This window comes from Salmo salar, chromosome 21 (genome assembly GCF_965601325.2).
Source record: "Salmo salar chromosome 21, fSalSal1, whole genome shotgun sequence".
NCBI lineage: Eukaryota > Metazoa > Chordata > Actinopteri > Salmoniformes > Salmonidae > Salmo > Salmo salar.
Window position 1 is genome coordinate 23,397,649 of NC_138311.1, and position 7,352 is coordinate 23,405,000.

The following is a 7,352-nucleotide window of genomic DNA, read 5'->3' on the forward strand; positions in this document are numbered from 1 at the left end:
TCTCTCTCTCTCTCTCTCTCTCTCTTGCTCTACTCTAAACTTGGTCTTTGTGGATGGGATCCATACCTCATTTAGCAGATTACATTCTCAACACTGATGCCAGTATTCCTAGTCATATGATATTGATCTTCTCTTTGTCTCAAATTGTGTAAAAATGTCACAAATGCCTTCAGAAAAGAGACATGAAAGATGTAATATTTTTGGCAGCGTCTGTGTCCGCGTTGGGAGAAGGTATGACTACTACCGTTTCTCACTAACGATGGTCTCTGCTTCAAAATGGCTCATTACATTTTATCCTTCCTCATCCTGTATCTGTCACCCATCTTATGTTATTGTCTTATTGTCTTCAGGCTGTCTATCTCCCTGTCAAGACAGTTTAGGACAGGAAAATAAACAAAAAAAATACATGATCTTTACAATAAGAACCTGGTAAAATTGCAGGGAGGGTATTGACATACCAAACCCAAGAAACCTACAGTAGTTTCCCTTTTTTCAGTTGTTTGTCAAATTAGAGGATGATCCTATTCTTCATTTCACTCTGACGTGTGACCAGAGGCTTCTACCAGTACATCCAGCAGAGGTAAGTTACAGTGCACCCCCCCCAGCCCCAACCCCCTGGTGTCCTATCGAGGGTGGAAGCCTGTGAAGAGGAAGGCAGAGGACCAGTTGTTTTTAAATAAGCTAATTCTGCTAACAGTTTTATAACTCCAACCTCATAAAACTGGCCCAGGCTTTTGGTCAGCTCTCTGATGGCGCAAGCAGAGCACAGCAGTCCGGACCTGGAATACCAATTTGCCTTGCGGGAGCGTGTCGGTGTGGTGTGTGTGTGTGTGTGTGTGTGTGTGTGTGTGTGTGTGTGTGTGTGTGTGTGTGTGTGTGTGTGTGTGTGTGTGTGTGTGTGTGTGTGTGTGTGTGTGTGTGTGTGTGATGTATGTATGCTGTGTCACGTTCCACATCTGACAACCATCCTCCAATGCATAGCATCCAACCCCTTCGCTTTCTGTTTCCCCCGTAAAATAGGGAGAGTGTGAGAAAGAGAGCGACAGGCATAGAGATAAAGAGAGAGATAAATAGAAAGAAAGAGATAGGTAGGCAGAGAGAATAACAGAGAAAGAGTTAGAGAGAGCGAGAGAGACAGAGAGGGAGAGAGAGAATGAGTGAGTGACTGGGTGAGCAGAACAAGAGGAAGGGAGGGCGAGCAGAGAGAGACAGAGTGAGCGAATGAACGAGCGAGGGGGAGAGCAGAGCTCACACGATCAGTCAGCGCAAGTCTGTGTGAGAGAGACGAAGAGAGAAGGGGAGCAAGTGAAAGAGGGGACAGAGGTATTGAAAAGAGATTGTAGAAAGGAGACTCCGCTGGCTGCGTCCGATCCACAGCAGCTGTTGGATATTCCTGTTTTTCTGTCTGCGGTGGCCAGTTGAAGGTAAGACCACCATGGACCACTAGAGATCTGGAGGTGACCCAGGACTCCTCTCACTCACAACGCAGGATCTGTTCACCTTCTCTGGATTTGAGGCTTATGATCACTGGGTGTCCTCCGCACTTTGGTTTATTGTTAAAAACTGTAATTCCATCATAATCTGCATTTATGGGGGGCGATAAGCAGTGTAATGTTCAAACTGAATGTAGGCTGGTTGATACTTTGGTTTAAAGCATTTTTTCTGTATTTTTTATTTGTGAAGTTAAGCATGGGGGCTTCACTTAGCCATTTACTATGCAGATAGACAGAATAAGTATGATATCACATTTTCCATGGAAAGGTATATTACCGATAACCAATTCATGTTCAAACTGAAAGTAGCATAATTACAACACAGCATTGGTTAACTGGTTGCCTCAGCTTATAATGTACTACACAGGTACATAAATGGTACTGTCATACCATCCATCAATAGGTAGACTATATATAATAGCAGTATGTTCAGAACCAATGAAGGGTGGTTGAGGCATTGGTTTAGATGCTGCCTGCCTGCGTCAGCTCATTGCCTAGTCATCCAGCCATGTACTATCTCAGGTATGTACTGTCTCCAACTCTGCTGAGGTATTTCTATCATATGTGCCCAGGCACTGTTCTGGTTAAAGGCATACCGTAACACAGCCTGACCCTGCCACTTTGTTTGGAAAGCTGAGGGATGGGGCTGAGGATCGACGCATCAACCTAAATGAAATGGTTTGAAACTATACGCTGTTTGTTTCCAAAGACTTATTGCACGAAATGAAGCCCTACATTTTGGGTAATGATATAGCGTTTACATTCTTCAAGAATCAATGGGTGTATATGACTCATAAAAATGACCAGAAATCAGATTCAGCCTTTAAGGACTGTGATGATGACATAGTGGACTGGTATGTGGTATACTACAACCACTCACATGGGTAGATGTTGTAATACAAGCTATGTAATGTTGTTGGAAGTATTTTATTACTCATTATGAGTTGCTGAAGGTAGACATATACATCAGTGTGTCACTGTAGGGCAGAGGTAGAGATAGAGATAGGGAGGGAGGGAGGGAGGGAGGGAGGGAGGGAGATAGGGAGGGAGGGAGGGAGGGAGGGAGGGAGGGAGGGAGGGAGGGAGGGAGGGAGGGAGGGAGGGAGGGAGGGAGGGAGGGAGGGAGGGAGGGAGGGAGGGAGGGAGGGAGGGAGGGAAGGAGGGAGGGAGGGGCAGAGAGAAAGAGAGTCGGACATGCCGCAGAATTTAGAGAGGGAGAGAAGGATATAAAGAGGGAAGAGAGAAAAATAACTAACAACAACATTTCTACCTACAAATACTCCCCCAACCCTCCATCTCCTCCACTGCAGTTGTACGACTGGCAGGCAGCAGTTGCCTAGTGAGACAGACAGACAGACAGACAGACAGACAGACAGACAGACAGACAGACAGACAGACAGACAGACAGACAGACAGACAGACAGACAGACAGACAGACAGACAGACAGACAGACAGACAGACAGACAGACAGACAGACAGACAGACAGACAGACAGACAGACAGACAGACAGACAGAAGATGACATAACTGGAAGGTGTGCATGTGGACGTTTGTACAAGGTGGTGTGTGGAGGTCAGAGTGTGTGTTTATGTGAAGGGAGTTTGTGTTGAGAGGATTTACGTAGCGAAGTATGTTGTGTGTGAATGATGTAGCCTAGGGACTTGTCGTTTGTGGTGTGTACGTGCGTGCGTGCGTGCGTGCGTGCGTGCGTGCGTGCGTGCGTGCGTGCGTCAGGTTTAGAACTAGGTTATGGCCTCATGCTGTGTCTGAAGTTGATGACAGTTATAATGGACTCTGTGGTAGGTAGATATGATAGATGAGTTACAGTCCTTCCTACACTACTACCATCATCTATCACACAGAGAGTGTGAGGGAGAGAGGGAGGAGACAGAATGACAGAGAGAGAAAAAGAGAGAAAGAGAAAAAGAGAGAGAGCGAGTGAGTGAGAGAGAGAGAGAAAGAGACAGAGAGACAGAGATGAGGAGGGGTCACAAAGGAGGAGACAAACAGACAGAAAGACAAGGAGAGAGAGAGAGAGGGAGAGGGAGAGGGAGAGGGAGAGGGAGAGGGAGAGAATGAAAGATTGGAAAACAGTATATAGAGATCGACAGAGAGGAAGTGGGAGAGAAATACAGAGATATGGAAGGATGAGGTCAGAGAGAAAGTAAGACAGTGATGGATAGAGAGAGAGAGACAGAGAGAAAGCAAGACAGTGATGGATAGAGAGAGAGACAGAGAGAAAGCAAGACAGTGATGGATAGAGAGAGAGACAGAGAGAAAGCAAGACAGTGATGGATAGAGAGAGACAGAGAGAAAGCAAGACAGTGATGGATAGAGAGAGAGAGAGAGAAAACAAGACAGTGATGGATAGAGAGAGAGACAGAGAGAAAGCAAGACAGTGATGGATAGAGAGAGAGACAGAGAGAAAGCAAGACAGTGATGATAGAGAGAGAGACAGAGAGAAAGCAAGACAGTGATGGATAGAGAGAGAGACAGAGAGAAAGCAAGACAGTGATGGATAGAGAGAGAGACAGAGAGAAAGCAAGACAGTGATGGATAGAGAGAGAGACAGAGAGAAAGCAAGACAGTGATGGATAGAGAGAGAGACAGAGAGAAAGCAAGACAGTGATGATAGAGAGAGAGACAGAGAGAAAGCAAGACAGTGATGGATAGAGAGAGAGACAGAGAGAAAGCAAGACAGTGATGATAGAGAGAGAGACAGAGAGAAAGCAAGACAGTGATGATAGAGAGAGAGACAGAGAGAAAGCAAGACAGTGATGATAGAGAGAGAGACAGAGAGAAAGCAAGACAGTGATGGATAGAGAGAGACAGAGAGAAAGAAAGACAGTGATGGATAGAGAGAGAGACAGAGAGAAAGCAAGACAGTGATGGATAGAGAGAGAGACAGAGAGAAAGCAAGACAGTGATGGATAGAGAGAGAGACAGAGAGAAAGAAAGACAGTGATGGATAGAGAGAGAGACAGAGAGAAAGCAAGACAGTGATGGATAGAGAGAGAGACAGAGAGAAAGCAAGACAGTGATGATAGAGAGAGAGACAGAGAGAAAGCAAGACAGTGATGGATAGAGAGAGAGACAGAGAGAAAGAAAGACAGTGATGGATAGAGAGAGAGACAGAGAGAAAGCAAGACAGTGATGGATAGAGAGAGAGACAGAGAGAAAGCAAGACAGTGATGGATAGAGAGAGAGACAGAGAGAAAGCAAGACAGTGATGGATAGAGAGAGAGACAGAGAGAAAGCAAGACAGTGATGGATAGAGAGAGAGACAGAGAGAAAGAAAGACAGTGATGGATAGAGAGAGAGACAGAGAGAAAGAAAGACAGTGATGGATAGAGAGAGAGACAGAGAGAAAGCAAGACAGTGATGGATAGAGAGAGAGACAGAGAGAAAGAAAGACAGTGATGGATAGAGAGAGAGACAGAGAGAAAGCAAGACAGTGATGGATAGAGAGAGAGACAGAGAGAAAGCAAGACAGTGATGGATAGAGAGAGAGACAGAGAGAAAGCAAGACAGTGATGGATAGAGAGAGAGACAGAGAGAAAGAAAGACAGTGATGGATAGAGAGAGAGACAGAGAGAAAGAAAGACAGTGATGGATAGAGAGAGAGACAGAGAGAAAGAAAGACAGTGATGGATAGAGAGAGAGACAGAGAGAAAGAAAGACAGTGATGGATAGAGAGAGAGACAGAGAGAAAGAAAGACAGTGATGGATAGAGAGAGAGACAGAGAGAAAGCAAGACAGTGATGATAGAGAGAGAGACAGAGAGAAAGCAAGACAGTGATGGATAGAGAGAGAGACAGAGAGAAAGCAAGACAGTGATGGATAGAGAGAGACAGAGAGAAAGAAAGACAGTGATGGATAGAGAGAGAGACAGAGAGAAAGCAAGACAGTGATGGATAGAGAGAGAGACAGAGAGAAAGAAAGACAGTGATGGATAGAGAGAGAGAGACAGAGAGAAAGCAAGACAGTGATGGATAGAGAGAGAGACAGAGAGAAAGCAAGACAGTGATGGATAGAGAGAGAGACAGAGAGAAAGCAAGACAGTGATGATAGAGAGAGAGACAGAGAGAAAGCAAGACAGTGATGGATAGAGAGAGAGACAGAGAGAAAGCAAGACAGTGATGGATAGAGAGAGAGACAGAGAGAAAGAAAGACAGTGATGGATAGAGAGAGAGACAGAGAGAAAGAAAGACAGTGATGGATAGAGAGAGAGACAGAGAGAAAGAAAGACAGTGATGGATAGAGAGAGAGACAGAGAGAAAGAAAGACAGTGATGGATAGAGAGAGAGACAGAGAGAAAGAAAGACAGTGATGGATAGAGAGAGAGACAGAGAGAAAGCAAGACAGTGATGATAGAGAGAGAGACAGAGAGAAAGCAAGACAGTGATGGATAGAGAGAGAGACAGAGAGAAAGCAAGACAGTGATGGATAGAGAGAGACAGAGAGAAAGAAAGACAGTGATGGATAGAGAGAGAGACAGAGAGAAAGCAAGACAGTGATGGATAGAGAGAGAGACAGAGAGAAAGCAAGACAGTGATGGATAGAGAGAGACAGAGAGAAAGAAAGACAGTGATGGATAGAGAGAGAGACAGAGAGAAAGCAAGACAGTGATGGATAGAGAGAGAGACAGAGAGAAAGCAAGACAGTGATGGATAGAGAGAGAGACAGAGAGAAAGCAAGACAGTGATGGATAGAGAGAGAGACAGAGAGAAAGCAAGACAGTGATGATAGAGAGAGAGACAGAGAGAAAGCAAGACAGTGATGATAGAGAGAGAGACAGAGAGAAAGCAAGACAGTGATGGATAGAGAGAGAGACAGAGAGAAAGAAAGACAGTGATGGATAGAGAGAGAGACAGAGAGAAAGCAAGACAGTGATGATAGAGAGAGAGACAGAGAGAAAGCAAGACAGTGATGATAGAGAGAGAGACAGAGAGAAAGCAAGACAGTGATGATAGAGAGAGAGACAGAGAGAAAGCAAGACAGTGATGGATAGAGAGAGACAGAGAGAAAGAAAGACAGTGATGGATAGAGAGAGAGACAGAGAGAAAGCAAGACAGTGATGGATAGAGAGAGAGACAGAGAGAAAGCAAGACAGTGATGGATAGAGAGAGAGACAGAGAGAAAGAAAGACAGTGATGGATAGAGAGAGAGACAGAGAGAAAGCAAGACAGTGATGGATAGAGAGAGAGACAGAGAGAAAGAAAGACAGTGATGATAGAGAGAGAGACAGAGAGAAAGCAAGACAGTGATGGATAGAGAGAGAGACAGAGAGAAAGAAAGACAGTGATGGATAGAGAGAGAGACAGAGAGAAAGCAAGACAGTGATGGATAGAGAGAGAGACAGAGAGAAAGCAAGACAGTGATGGATAGAGAGAGAGACAGAGAGAAAGCAAGACAGTGATGGATAGAGAGAGAGACAGAGAGAAAGCAAGACAGTGATGGATAGAGAGAGAGACAGAGAGAAAGAAAGACAGTGATGGATAGAGAGAGAGACAGAGAGAAAGAAAGACAGTGATGGATAGAGAGAGAGACAGAGAGAAAGCAAGACAGTGATGGATAGAGAGAGAGACAGAGAGAAAGAAAGACAGTGATGGATAGAGAGAGAGACAGAGAGAAAGCAAGACAGTGATGGATAGAGAGAGAGACAGAGAGAAAGCAAGACAGTGATGGATAGAGAGAGAGACAGAGAGAAAGCAAGACAGTGATGGATAGAGAGAGAGACAGAGAGAAAGAAAGACAGTGATGGATAGAGAGAGAGACAGAGAGAAAGAAAGACAGTGATGGATAGAGAGAGAGACAGAGAGAAAGAAAGACAGTGATGGATAGAGAGAGAGACAGAG

The 7,352-nt window shown here is 44.9% G+C and overlaps 1 protein-coding gene across 1 annotated transcript in view; it reads left to right on the plus strand.

The window, feature by feature from the left end:
* Window positions 1-1,031: 1,031 nt before the first annotated feature.
* Window positions 1,032-7,352, plus strand: part of ndp (norrin cystine knot growth factor NDP) — a 29,844-nt gene continuing 23,523 nt past the window's right edge. Inside the window, exon 1 of the mRNA XM_014164471.3 lies at window positions 1,032-1,424. The gene's annotated coding sequence lies outside the window, so the exon portion shown is untranslated. The remainder of the gene's footprint in view (window positions 1,425-7,352) is intronic.